The sequence below is a fragment of the Camelus bactrianus genome, chromosome 8 (assembly GCF_048773025.1).
Source record: "Camelus bactrianus isolate YW-2024 breed Bactrian camel chromosome 8, ASM4877302v1, whole genome shotgun sequence".
NCBI classification, from domain to species: domain Eukaryota; kingdom Metazoa; phylum Chordata; class Mammalia; order Artiodactyla; family Camelidae; genus Camelus; species Camelus bactrianus.
The window spans coordinates 52,898,619-52,914,246 of NC_133546.1; the positions used below are offsets into that span (position 1 = coordinate 52,898,619).

Below are 15,628 nucleotides of genomic sequence, written 5' to 3' on the forward strand. Positions count from 1 at the left end.
TTTTCTGTAGGATGAGTTATCATTTTAGGAACCTATCTGACAGCATCCCGTATAGATATAAGCTCCTTGAATACAAGAACAGAGAAGTAGGTAGCTAATGAGAAAGACATTCTATTTACCTCCCAGTAATGAATTTCTGTGCCTGCTTTCATCGTTCCATCCCACACAAATCAACCCCATACCTGAAAATGGTTTGACCTGTTCTCAGAGACACAGGGTAGATCAGTGGAAAATCATTAGGTCTGGACTACATGAGGTTAATTCCAGGTTGAAGGCAACCTTTAGGAAGCTACAGATGGCTGAAATCCAGACGTGTGTTAGATTCAAACTTCATATGCCCTTTGGGAAATCAAAAATGTTAGTAAAGCCATGACTGTATATTTGAAGTTGACATATATCCTAGGTTTGAAACATTTTTATACATTTATTTTTCTACTGACTGAAAACCCGTATTTCAAGAAGTATTGATTACTGAATGTCAATCAATAGGGAAATGGTTAAATAAATTTTGGTAAATAATTACAATGGATTACATAGACTTAGAAAAGTGAGGTTATTGTGTGCCCACTGACAGGAAAGCCTGTCCATAATATATTGTTAACTGCAAGAAATGTAGTTGTTTTATAATATCTATTATATGATTCTATTATGTTAAAGACCCACACATATAATAATTACAATATGTGAACTATAAGGCATATGAAAACACTAACAATCCAACTTTCTTGGAGGAGGAAGGGTTGGGTAGTCAGGTAAGTCTTCTCAGAACAAGGCGCACTTACGCCATATGTAAAGAATGGATAGGAGTTAAAATTGATGAAGGTAAGGCAAGGAAGGGAGTGTATTCTAGAAAGAAAGAAAAACAGACTATATTTGACTGTTTTTTATATTTCTTTTTGAACATTTTTTATTGCAGTATAGTCAGTTTACAATGTTGTGTTAATTTCTGGTGTACAGCAAATACCTTAGTCATACAGGAACATACATATGTTCGTTTTCATACTCTTTTTAACCACAAGTTACTACAAGATATTGAATATAGTTCCCTGTTCCATACAGTATAAACTTGTTGTTTATCTATTTTATATATAGTAGTTAGTATCTGCAAATCTTCAACTCTTAATTTCAATTTGAGTATCTGAGAAATCAAAAGAAGTCAGAATGTAGATTACAGAGTGGCGAGTGTAAGGGATGAAGCTAGGGGTGAGCAAAGCCGGACTGCACATAAACGAGTTTAAGCTTTATTCTAAGAGTCTTTGAGAGGTTTTTAACAGGGAAGTGATATAGTCAGACTTAAGTCAGAAATCTCACCACGCCTGCTACCTAGACAATAAATTGGGGAAAAGCGAGAGTGGAAAACTGGAGAACACGTTTGAAGAATTTGCAGTAATCTAGGCAAGAGGCAACAGTCTGGACTAAATTAAGGTCTAAGTTACGTGGAGTTAGAGAAAAGTACCTGACTTCATGAGCTATGCAGGAGATGGAACTACAAGTTATTCACTGAGAATAGGCACCCAGAAAGAGGAGAGGTTTTCAGGATTCGCTGAGGAATGCAGTTGGATACACTGAGGTGAAGATGTGCTGTAGATACACACACACACGTGTGTGTGTGTGTGTGTGTGTGTGTGTAAAGGAATATTACTCAGCCATAGAAAACAAGGAAATCTTGCCATTTGCTGTGCTGTCTATGTTGCCATAGATGGACCTTGAGGGCATTATGCTAAGTGAAATGAGTCAGACAGAAAGACAAATACTGTACGATCTCACTTACATGTGGAATATTAAAAAAATACTCATAGAAAAAGAGATCAGATTTGTGGTTATCAGAGGCAGGGATTGGGAGGAGGGGCAATTGGAGGAAGGCAGTCAAAAAGGACACATTTCCAGTTATAAGATAAATAAGTACTAGGGATGCAATGTACGCATGATGACTGTGGTTGACACTTCTGTATGGTACACGTGAATGCTGTTAAGAGAATAAATCCTAAGAATTCACATCACAAGTAAAAAAACAGTTTTTTTCTTTTTTTCTTTTTATTGTATCTGAATGAGATGATGGATGCTAACTAAACTTACTGAGGTATTAATTTCACAATAAATTTAAGTCAAACTATTATGCTGTTCACCTTAAACTTATATGATGATGTATGTCAATTATTTATTAAGAAAAAAATGCTTTGTTCCAATGCAATACAGGTAAGATACTGCCAGCATCTGCTAAAGCAGCCTATCACTTCTAGTAATAATTTCTAGTACTAGCTTCTAGCATATAAATTTCAAATTTTCAGAGGCTCAGAACAATGATGTTTATTGACATTCATATAAAAGAGGGATATAGTGCTTCTAGTTGGTGGGAAGCTCTTCTCCATTTGTTGTGTTCAGGGAACGATGTTTCTACCATCTTTTGACACAGCTATCTAGCAGTGCTTCAAGTCCTCAGTACCCGAGTGGTGGGAAAGGAAAGAAATGTGGAGACAGAAAATCTTCTTGGTTCAGAAGGGGCTGACATCATTTTTGCTCACATTTCATTGTCAGGTACTGGTCAATGGCACCATTCAGAACTAATGGGGACTTAGAAACGTGGTGTGAGGCTGGGCAGTTTCTTTCTAGCAATGATTCAAAGTGATGGCACTTGAAATCACATGTTAGAGACATGTCCACTTTGAACTCTGTGATGAGGGACCACCAGAAAAGCCCACATAGAATTGAACTGGATCCAAACTCACCCTGATCTCTCTGAGAAGAGCAACCTTAAACTCAGCACACAGTAACACTTGATGCAATTGGAACTCTTTCTTAGGAGAATCTGAAATAGCTAAGCAAACACATTTTTCAAAGTTGTGTGAATGAACATTGCTCTGCATACTTGTTCTAAACCTTGAAGCAGAATATTATACACAGAACTGAATTTCCATATGTAGAAACTGTAAAATTGCTATTTGCAAGTCATGTTCATTTGTATACCAGAAACCTGCCAGCAATGCACCCAAAATTCATTTGTAGCTGCTATTTATAGCAATATCAGCATTCAAGTTTTTATGTAAAAATAGCAAAGTGGAGCTACTGGTATAATAGTAGCTAACATATTTATTCATTCATACATGAATGTTTATTTGTTCCTTGTAGAAAAATATATTATGACCTATATTTAATATTATATAGAAGAAAACTATGAGGACCAAGAGAAAGGTTAAGGTCAAATATCTAAATAAAAACTGGAGAAACATATTTAATATTTAGACTCTTTCCAAACATCTGTATTTTAGACGTTATAGCAACGAAAGTAAAGAACCTTACATGGTCAGAGGCCAGATGTCCTTTTTAACCACAACCACAACTATAACCATAACCAAAAGTGCTCGGAGAGTCAAAGTCTAGCTGAGAAATGGTCCTCTGGGCATAACCTGGGAGCTCTGTGTATGTGTGATGTGTGATATCAGCAAACAATTCCCAAAAGGCTGGGAGGAAGTGGCAAAGGATTGCCTGCCTCCATAATTAGTGAGCAAATTATGGATTTTTTTTTCTTAGACAAACTATACTTTTATAATTAGAAATAGAGTTGAGGGATGCTTCTGACTTCAGTTCCAACATGTAAGGAAAAGTTGCTGCTGTCATCCTTACAACACCAAAAAAGTTAGACAAACTGAAAGTCAGAAACTTTTATTGGACCCCATCAGAGGACTGAGGTACTGGGGCAAATCACTGCATCAAAATCTGGACAGATAAGTGCATCTAGAGAGATTCTGAATTGAGATTTGCTTGCTTAGAGAGGAGCAGCTGGAGCCAGAAACTGGTCAGAACTTTTAAAGGAAATTTTCACAAGTTGCTGAAGCTGAATGTGGACTGGGGTGTGAGAAGCTCCTGCGAGTCCAGTTATGGGAGCCCCACACTTTCCTAGACTTTCCCACCAGGAACACCTGCAGCTTCTCACAGTACGTGGCCAAAGCACAATTCTGAAACTTTATCCCAACCTGGGGCGGGGTGGGGGATGGTAATAACCCCCTACTCTACCCCCACCTCCTGGCCTTTCTGTCTCAAATGAGAAGAAAGAAAAACAAAACAAAACATAGTAAACAGGGACAGGGCTTCAAGAAAGTAGATGGGGAACACTGTAGCCAGGGAAAGGAGTAGAGGGAAAGGGGGAGATACTTTCTCACTGGAAGAGGGATGGGAACGTTGTGTAGGCCACGGCTCTGACACCATCAGGACTGTAGAATGCTCCCCAGCCCCATCTACTTTTACACCAACTCTGCTCCAGTTTAATAACTAGTGCCGCAGCTGAAGGAGTGACAAGGTGAAGACTTTCTCCTAAAAAACACATGGGAAAGTCCAAAAACCAAAAGCCAAAAAAAAAAAAGACAAAAGCAAGGACACTAGAGGCATTTGAAACCTCTGATATCTATAGCTTTAATAAATATTAAACACAGACCAGCTCCTTGCTAAATTAACATAAATCCTCATGCTAAAGGTGTATTTCCCTCAGTTCTTATTATCTAATACTACATGCTTGGATTCAACAAATAATTATAAGTTATGTCAAAAGGTAAGAAAAAAAAACACATTCTGAAGAGACAAAATAAGCATCAAAGCTTGATCTAAAAATGATGTAAACAGTGGGATTATCAGACAGGGAATTTAAAATAACTATGATTAATATAAGGATTCTAATGGAAAAAGTAGACAAGATTCAGGAGTAGATGGATAATGGTACCAGAGAAGTGGAAACCTTAAGAAAAAATTTTTAAAGAAATACTAGACATAAAAAACACAGTAGCAGAAATTAAATGTACCTTCAACAGATTCATCAATAGACTCCACACAGCTAAGAAAAGAATAAATGAACTTGAAGACAGGTCAACTGAAACTTCCCAAACTGAAATGCAAGGAGAAAAATAAGAATTTAAAAACAAAGACAAAAACAAACAAACAAAAAAACTATCATTCAACAACTGTAGGACAATGTTCAAAGTTATAATACAAACATCATTGAAACATCAGATGAAAAGAAATAGAGAACTGAGTACCTGAAGTAATGATGGCTGAAAAAGTTCCAAGACCAGTGACAGGCACCAAACCAGAGATCTAAGACATTCAGAGAACACCAAGTAGGATACCCCCCACCCCACACCCCCCAAAAAAAGTAAAATAAAGATGCATATACAGAGTCAGCAAACAAGGGGGAAAAAACCTTACCTGTAGAGGAACAGAAATAAGAATGAAGATAGGCTTCTCATCAGAAAACATGCAAGCAAGAAGAGAGTGGAGAGAGATCTTTAAAATGTTTAAACAAAAACCACCAACCTATGATTATGTATCCAACAAAATTATTCTTCAAAAGGAAAGGAAAAATAAAGACTTATCAAATAAACACTGAGGGAATTTGTTGTTAGCAAACCTACCTTGCCAAAAACAAAAGTTATAAGAAGGTCTTCGGGAAGAAGAAAAATACCAGTGGTTAAAAAAAAAAAAAAGGATCTTCAAAAAACAAAAATAAAGACAGAACATTAGAGAAAGAATCAGTAAAAGTAAAATAAAATCTTTTATTTTTCTCATTTTTAATTTATCTAAAATACCCATTTAAAAGCAATAATAGTAACCATGTATTTGGTAACTGCAGCATATGGGTAAGTAAGATTAATGACAGCCACGTCACAAGGGATGGGAGAGGAATTGGAAATACTTGATGTTCTGTGTGTGACTGAACTGTATGTGAAGCAGCACTGTGTTATATGAAAGTGAACTTGGATTACTTAAAACCATATATTGCAAACTATAGTGCAACCACTAAACTTTTTAAAGGGAAGTATAAATGACATTCAGAGGGGAGATAAAATAATATAAACTGCTCAATTAAAACCAAAGAAAAAAGAAAAAGGGGGGAAAAAGCAACAAAGAGGAAATGCAACAAATAGAAAGTCATAAATATAGTAGATGATCTACTTACATGAAAGTATCACTTTAAATGTGAGTGGTCTAAACACACCAATTAAAGCATATAGATTGTCAGAGTGGGTTTTAGAAAATAACCAAATATATGTCATCTATGAGAAAACCACCTTAAAAATAGACTCAGGTGGTTAAAAGCACAAAGCTGGTGAAAGATACTAATACAAATAATTTTTTTAAGCTGAAAAAGGTATTTCAGATAAAGCAGACTTCAGAACAATGAATAACAGTGAAGATTATCAGAGGCAAAGAGGAGAATTGCATAATGATAAAGAGGACCCAACAACTATAAATGTGTACGTACCAGACAACAGAGCATCAGAATGGCTGAGGGAAAAAAAAATGACAGAATTGAAGGGAGAAATAAACAAATCTACTGTAATAGTGGAAAACGTCACCACTCCTCTGTCAATAATTGATAAGTCAGGCAGGTGGAAAATCAGTGAGGTTATAAATAACATGAACAGCACTATCAATCAACTTGATCTAATTCACATTTATAGAATACTCCAAGCTCACATGGAACATTCACCAAAATAGATCACATTCTAAGTCATAAATCACAACTTAACAAATTTATAAATTATAAATTGTGCAAAGTATATTCTCACACCACAGTGGAATTGTACTAGTAATGGATAACAGAGATAGTCGGAAAATTCCCAATTCTTTCAAAATTAAATCCACACTTCTTAATAATGCAAGGGTCAAAGAAGAAGCCTCAAGAAAAAAATTTTAAATATTTTGATCTAAGTGAAAATGAAAATATAACTTAACAGATGTGTGAGATGCAACAAAAGCAGTGCTTGGAGAGAAATATATACCATTAAACTGATACGTGAGGGAAAAAAAAGAAACATATAAAATCAGTATCAATAACTTAAACTTCATCTAGAAAACTGGAGCAAGAAAAGCAAATTAAACAAAAGCTAGCAGAAGAAAGTAAATGATAAAAACTAGGGAAGAAGTATAACAAACTTTAAATAGGAGAAATTTGACATAACCAAAATTTAGTTCTGAAAAAAGTCAGTTAAAATGAATAAGCATTTAGTCAGGCTAACGGAGAAAAAAAGAGAAGACACAATTTACAAATACCAGAAGTGATTTCATAGGCAAAAGGATAATAAAGGAATAGTAGAAATAACTGAATACCAATATATTCAATAACTTAGATGAAATGGACCAATTCCTTAAGAGAGACAATGTAACAAAACTCAGTTAAAGACGGACAGATAACTTAAATAAATTCTATTAAAAATAGAATTAATAATTTAAAACTTTTCCAAAAAGAAAACATCAAGTCCACAATGGTTTCACTGTTGATTTCTACCAAATATTAAAAGCAGAAATAATACAAATTATCCACAATCTCTTACAGAAAATAGAAGCAGAGAGAATGCTTCCTAACTCATTTTAGGAGGCCAGCATCACCTTGATAACAAAAATACCTAAAGGCATTACAAGCCAAGAAAATTACAGACCAATATCTTAAATTAACATAGATGCAAAATCTTTAACAATATGTTAGCTAATCTAATCCAGCAATATATAAACAGGACAATACATCACAGCTAAGTGGGTTTATTTTAGGCATGGAAGGCCTGTTCAACAATCATAAATCAACTGATACAACTCATAGTATTAACAGATTGCAAAATACGTATAACAATATGATTAAATTTAGAAAAAGCATTCAACAAAATTCATTCATTTATGATTTTTTAAAAAACTAGGATAATAGGCACAGACTGGGAGAAAATATTTGCAAAGCATGTGTGTGATAAAGGACTTTTATCCAAAACGTACAAAGAAACCATAAAACTTAACAGTAAGAATGCAAACAACCCAATTAAGAAATGGGCAAAAATATGAACACTCCAGCAACAAAAATATACATTCTATGAAATACCTGCTCAGTAGTCCTCAAATTTATGAAGATCATGAAAAACAAGGAAAAGTCCGAGGAACGGGTACAGCCCAGTAGAGTGTAAGGAGATGTGACGGCTAACTGTGGTTTGTTGTCCTGGACGGGATCTTGAACAGAAAAAGGACATTAGGTTAAAAACTAAAGAAATTTGGATAAAGTATGGATTGGAGTTAAACACACATCAAAGTTGATGTATTAGTCGTGACAAATGTATTGTACTAATACATGGTGTTAACTGAGGGGTGTTAACAACTGGGTGTGACGTATGTGAGAATTCTCTGTGCAATCTTCTTTTCTGTAAACCTAAAACAATTCTAGAATAAAAAGCTTATTTAAAAAAATAAAGCTGAATTTAACTGGTAATATCTTTACCAAAAAATATCTGGAGAACTGGAGAGAATCAGTATCTGGCCCTTGATCAGAGAACAACCAAAGGCAATTCACAGAATTCAAAATGATAGCTAAATCTTTTTTTAGACTCTTGCTATAATATTTATGTAACATGAAATATGATATTTTTCTCTGGAGGAATTGCATAATGTTTTATTAACATCATCTATTTCATTATGTTCATTGTGTTGGCATTCATAAAAAGTGAGTGTGGTACTTCCAGGCAGACACAGCCAGGCCCTACACTCATATGAAAGCATGTGTTCTATGCTTACATGAAGGAAGAACAGAGCTCTGGCCCCTGGGCCTCAGTCCTATCAGCTTGTGCGCTTGGGTCCCTCACATCAATGACCCCATTCTCCTTCAACATCACATCTGGCCCCTGTGGTCTCAGACAGAATAACCACCACCTACATTGAACACTCTGTGGAGTACAACTTTATTATTACAGTATTCATTGAGAAGAAGAAACCTGAAAACTCATTCTTTACTTCATACTTATTTCTTTTTGCATTTTTTAAATTGAAGTATAGTTGATTTACAATGTTTCAGGTGTACAGCAAAGTGATTCAGTTATGTATATACATATATATATCCATTCTTTTTTAGATTCTTTTCCATGATAGGTTATTACAAGATATTGATATTCAATATCTCCATTATATTTTTCCTGTGAGATTTAGAGATCACTGCAGACATGCTCCCTGCTATTGTAGTCTTCTACAGACAAATAAGCCAGCTTAGACACTAAGCAGAAGGAATCAAGGAGGAACCCTGAACTCCAGGGGGAAAAGCAAATTGTAAAAATGGCAGCATCAATCTTTTGTGTAACAGTAAGGGCAGAGAAATTAATCTGTCTTTCTCATCAGTTGTAGTTTCCTCTGACTAGGAGATAGTTTCACTCTTAGTGGGTATGGAACCCGTGTCAGTTTATCAGGAATTGCAGCAATGTTTTTCTCAATGGTGTTCCACTGGGTGGGCTAAGTGTGGAGAATGAACAGCAGCTGGGTACCCAAATGGCTCCTGCAGAGTCAACAGAAACAAAGTGAGAAGAAAAGGACAATCCTTTAAAATACTCTGAGAACATATCCTGCAGCCATCGAGCGTCATTCTAAGAAGCTAAAGCAGACCCGCACTGAAGGGAAAGAGATGGGATTGACTTGGGATTTCCTGCCCACCCCTACCTTTTTTTAAACAGCTTTATTGAGCTATAATTCACATAGGATAAATTTTACAATTTAAAGTGTACAGTTCTATGGTTTTCGTGTATTCACAAAGTTGTGCAATTATCATCACATTCTAAGTTTAGAACATTTTTATTGTTGGGAACTTTAAAAAAAAACTAGTTTATATGGATAATTTTTCAGAATCAAATTCTTCAAATGCTGGCCACATCTACAAATCATAAGCAGTTTGGTAAGGACACCCTGTTTTCAGTATGCAAGCAGACAAAAGTCATCTCGGTTCCTTTCTATATGACTGCAACGTATTTATTAGATAGAACAAGACTTAATTAGTCATTTACATCCCAAGGACTTGCTCATCCTTGGTTCAAATCCTGTTCTCTCAGTTGGTCTGTAAGATCCTAGGGACTGAGAATTTACAAATAAGTATGTATAAAAACATAGTCATTGACTTTATTGATCTTCTGAAGAGAAAGAAAAGGAAACTTATCCTGAAATTTCTGCTCTTTCCCACAATGTATTTCCAACTCGGCAGAACATTCATTAAAACCTGAGTGACTTCTGAAGGGAAGCAGGAGTAGGACCAAAAATAAGCGGTTTAGATTGTTTTCATGCTGAAAATTGTTTCTTTGGTGACATTCTATATCTTGAATAATAATTTGGGGCATTCAGGAGAATTATCAAGAGAGTTAACTAGTAGGAAAGAATAAAATCTGCTTATTTTTTTCCCTCACATAGTAGAGGATTTTGAAATTGCCAACAAGTATTCTCATCAGAAATGAGAAGTCATCTTATTTTAAAATGAATATATGATTTGCAACTTGAACGTAAAACAAAACCTGAGTCTCAATGCTTTGCCACCAGGTAAAGGCCCTCGTCATCTAGTCGTTCAGAAAAGGCATTCTTTTGGGGTAATTGTAGAGACAGTGAGAAGAATGAATAATGCAAACAAAGAATGAATGAGGCAAATAAAGGAACAGGTTGTTGCTGTTTTCTGAAGGCAAAGATCATTTCAATTTATAAGAAAATCAGTGTTAACTGAACGACAGGTTAATCTTCTTTTCAAAAGGAAAAATACTTAGCATTAAAAGCCTCATTGTTTTGGTTGAAAGAATGCTAGTCCCTGATTCTTTACCCAGGAAAGACTGAGTCCCAAGACCTTATCCAGGTGGTGGTGCTTATTTCCAGTCGCCTCAGGCGACGATGCTTAACCCCATGCCTCATTTTCTCCATCTGTAGAATGGCAGTGATGATACTTACCTGTATTTCAGGAGTGTTATGGGGCTTAATTAGTTGATTAGAAGGTACTTTGCAGATGAAGAACTCAGTGTTAATGCTAAATGCCATTATTATTGTGGCAATCGTCTGTTCTGTGCATCACTGCACTTCGTCTTTTCAAAATATTGCAGTTTTCCATCTGTCATCTGAATTTCATCAAACAAAAGCTAAATTCCTGAGTTTTCTCAAATTACTCTGCTAAGAAATGTATTTAAGTAAAAGTCTCAAGATCATATACACAGCACCCTAGCACCTTGAGGCGGTCTCTCAGAACTCAACACCAAGCAACAATGTTGCATAGTCCATGTATAACTATTTCCAGAAATGCTCCCGGTCCTGCAAATATGATGATACAAATAAATGAAAATCAGTAATGACTTGGTCTCCAAGTATGATCAGAGCTAGAGTTTGATCCCATAGAGTGAACAGCCATGTGACGTGGTGGTGAGTTTGCCCGCTTCCCCTCGTCCCTTCCTCGCTCCCTGTTTCCATCTTTCACTGCCCTCGCTCTTTTATAAATATTGTCAAACAAAGCTATTTAGTATGACTGGATCTGAATTCGCAAATACATTTTTTCCTCTCATGTCTAGGTCATGGCTCACTGTCTTCTTGCCTTTTATTTTTTCCTTTTAGCATAGTTTTTCCAATCCTCTGTCCCTTCTGTTTGGGTCTACCTCACCACAGCCAACAATAAATGGTGAGTAACAAATAAAGACACATTACAGTTGGTCTAAGCACAATTGTCTCCCCAATCCATGAGTTTGATAAATGCCCTGTTTCAGCTAAAAAAGATGTATAACGTTTCCCTTATACTAAATTTAGTGGTGAAAATCTTTAATAACTAAAACTGACTATAATTTCCTCCTTTCGACTGTTCTATTTCAAGGTCTCATAAATCCTTTTTATTGATTAGTTTTACACAGAATGCTGTAGAGCTCTAAACACAAGAAATTAAACTGAATGGCAGGTGGATTTTTTTCATGGTCTTTCAGCTAACCCAGCCAAAAAGAATTTTAATGCGATGGCTGACTCTGTGAGCATTTTTTCTTTCAAAAAAAAATTTTTTTTAGAGTTCTGCTACTATGTGTGTAATTTCATGTCATTTAGTTTTTACTCTGAATTTAATTAGAAAAGAATAACAGACGCCTTAAAATACTGGTGCTCACGTTTATTTGTGCATCTTTGAAGTGTATCATCTGTACTCACATGTTGATATACAGTCTCTCCTATGGAGAAATAATGAAATTCCTCATCAAAATAACTGGCATATAATTATGAAACTGGCTTCTGGAGGAAATGTCAGCAAAGCCTTCTTCATGGAAGTTTGGGAATAGATTTTCCACCTCTCTTGTATGTAGGAAAAACATGTTAGCTTTCAATTTAGGCAATTTAGATACACTTCCATTAATATTCTTGAACAGGAGAAATATTTTCTACTAAAGTAACACGCAATATGACACAAGTGGTTACAAATTTTAAACACATAAAAAAGAATTACAAATGTTTGGAGAAATTTGCAGCTCCTGATTAGAAATTCCTTTATTTATTATTTTATTTTATTTTTTGTCCTGCAATTGAAGGAAAAGAGGTAACTTTTCAAAAGAGGAAAAAGAATAGGTGCCCCATCCCTGAGGACTCATTTCCTTTACTTCTTGGGTGTTAACATTGCTAAAGTACTCGATTCAGAAGCTTTTTCGTTCCCAAACAAAATTGTGAGGCATAGAGCATAAAGATAAGAGGTCTTAAGAGATCTCATATCTCATGGTCAAAGGAGAAGACCACATGGAGAAAACCCATGTGTGACAAACAGGGACTCGAAGAACAGAATGGCCAATGGCTGTCTCACATGGTTAGAATCATCAAAGGGAAAAATGACTTTGGAAACGCCTGAAGTTCTCTGCTTTGCAATCATTGACTCAAACTCTTAAGGGACAAGGAACTTATCTTTTGGAGCAGAGGCTCAAAGGGAAGTCAAGTCTTGAGAAGGAGATAGAGAAGCAAAATAAGTGGGTAATGGTGACCCTAATTTAGCAATCATAAAATCTAGGAGAGAAACATACAGCATAGAAAAAGCTAAAGAATTTTAAGAATACTCAGCTAGATGAAAGATAAATCCCAGCTGCAGCTACGAAGAAGTTAAGGAGGAAAATGTACTGCTGTTAATCTTTCTTAAACCAGAATAAGTAAAATTGTTAGAGCAGTCAGAGAGCTAGAAATAAGCAGAGAAAGGGGGTCAAATGGCAAAAAACCATACGTCTTGTGAATAACTGGGATCCTTTGGCAGACCAAGAAAAGCAGGAACCTCCAGACTGATAAAAAAAAAACTGTAGATTTTGGATGACAAGCATCCTGGAGACACATGAAGAAAGGTGGGACAAGGCAGAAATCTTCAGCATCAGAACGTTACCTTTTACTCATTATGCCCTTATCCAAATTCCTGATCTGAAAGACTGAAAAAGGACAAAAAAAATCCCTCTTCCCCATAGGAAGGTACAGCTGGGATGAGAATCAGGAAAGATGACTCCAAGCTTCTCTCCTTCCCCCATGAATATTCTGCCCATTCGTTTTTACACCCCATGTAACCAGCCTGCCATAGAAAATCGGGGCAGCTACCCACCTGGGTCCACCCGCTCTCCCCTTGACAGTGTACTGTCTATTGCTTAATAAATCCTTTCTTTGCTTTCTTGGCCTCTGTGTCTCATTTCTGAATTCTTTCTGTGATGAGACGAGAACCTACACTCTGATTACAAAATAAAGGCAGCTGAAGGAGCTCTCAGTTCTGCAGAGACTACGTATGGGCCATGGAGAAGACAACCATGTGAGGCCAGCACCAGATACACCATTGGATCTCTTCCCACAGGGAAAAATTTGACCCAATATCAGGAAAGTGGAATTCCTCTCCACACTGGGCCTCCTGCGGTAAGTGATAAACATGTGTATACTAACTGTTAAATCACATACAGGAAGTTCTTATTTTTTTAATAATCCCTTTACTTTCAGAATCTCAGGTTCAATAACTTGATCTTCACACCTTCCAAATGGAAACACTTAAGTTATTGTTTTCATCTAAACACCTGGTGTTGATCTAAGAGCCCAGATATAGATGGCCTTGAACGACGGTGCCAATCCATTTGTTCCACAGCCTCCAGTCTTCAAGCCAGTACTGGAGCAGGGAGTAAACAGAGATTAAGCAGAGTAATCCTGGCTTATTACCTCAAGACACTGTTTATGGTAAAAATAACCTCAATGAGTAGAGGATGTAGGGCTGCCCAGCACTGTGTTTCATCAAAGGATGCTGCTATTATCAACATTGTTGTTATTGCCCTTTCAGTATTGTTATATTCCAGTAAATTTACCAATTTTCTTCAAGTTAAAACATCACAGCTTCTTATGTCTTTTCCATCCCTGGGAAAACTTTAAAATACTTTGCATGATAATGTTGATTAGTCTCAGAAAATTGAGTTGAAAATCATCCAATACTTCCCAGTTTCCAAATTACAGCATATGTGATCAGGGAGTGGCTTTGGAAATTGTCCGTTACTATTTTCCTGTGCACCATCTTTGCTGTAAGTATGTCTTACTCACTGTCAGCAAAGGCTTCAAAGCAATAGTTTTCAAATGAGGGGGTGATTTTGACCCTTAGGCGACATTTGGTTACATCTGTACATTTTTGAGTGTCACAGCTAAGAGGGGAGGTGCTAGAGAATTCTAGTGAGTGGCTGCAAGGATGCTACTGAAGACCCTACAGTGTACAGATAGCCTCTCACAGCAAAGAATTATCTGGCCCCTAAGGCCAATGAGGCCGAAGTCAAAAAAGTCTATTTTAAATATGAAACCTTCTCAAGATCTCCTATTTAGAAAGCACACATTGTGACCTGATATTAAAAGTCAATCTTTCTTTTCAAAAATATGATCATGAAAATATATCAGTCCCTAAAGAGTTATGCCCACGTTTTCAAATAATAATTTTCATTTCTGTGTTTAGAGAAATGATAAGGCAGGCTAGAGCACTCAGCATGTCATAGGCCATCAGATGTGTGTTTTATTTCAAATTTATTCATTCATTCATTACTTCTTCCATTATTTAAGTTACTTTACTAAGCAGAGGATTGGCTGGAAAATACGCATTTATCTGTCAATGAAACAAAATACAGCCCATACGTTTTATTTACTACTATTTTCAACATAACCAGCAGCAAAATTATGGACCTAGGATTGAGATAAAATCCTAAATACAATTCTTGCCACTGACTCATTTGAAAGATTTAAAAAAGTGTCACTAGGGTTCACAAAAGTCCCATGCACAGGCACTAAATGATTCCCCTCTTCGCTTCTCAAAGGCCCATTTAAAGCTCTCTCTACGTATGAGGCAGCTGAACAGTTGCCGACTCATTCTGACTGCACCTTTTGGCTGATTTTGAGTGTGTAAGCAATCAGCCATGTGTGCACCTTTTACAGGGCAAAGTGATTGACAAAAACTTGGAAATAATCTTTGGCTCAACTGCCCTTCGCTGTGAACAAAGAGTAGTTTATCCGATCGTCTGGAAGTTACAAGCACAAGAGCTTTGCTTTGCCCTGCTTTAGCCTCAGATAAAGAGCCTGAATTTTCAGTGAGATGTTGCTGTTTGCATAAAACCAATGTTTTCCCCTAAGACAGGTCACATGTGCCTGTGTGTCGTCATTTTAGAAACACTCATTATACCCCCCAAATGAAGTCCCTTGAACCCCTTCAGAGTGAAAAACAGTTTCCTCTTAGATAACTCTTACCAACTGAGCTACTCATGTTGAGACAGGGGGTGGAAAAAAAAAAAAAAGAACTGAAAAAAATCACCCTCACGATCGCACAAAGGACGACTTTATAGGAGACCTTCAAACACTGAAATCAGCCCACCGCTCCTGCCGA

At 36.4% G+C, this 15,628-nt stretch overlaps 1 long non-coding RNA gene across 1 annotated transcript in view; it reads right to left on the reverse strand.

Annotated features, from left to right (window-relative positions):
* Positions 1-895: 895 nt before the first annotated feature.
* The window catches only part of LOC105063771 (uncharacterized), an 864,622-nt gene continuing 849,889 nt past the window's right edge, over positions 896-15,628 (reverse strand). The window contains exon 10 of the long non-coding RNA XR_006722441.2: positions 896-7,980. This is a non-coding gene — a long non-coding RNA (uncharacterized LOC105063771). The remainder of the gene's footprint in view (positions 7,981-15,628) is intronic.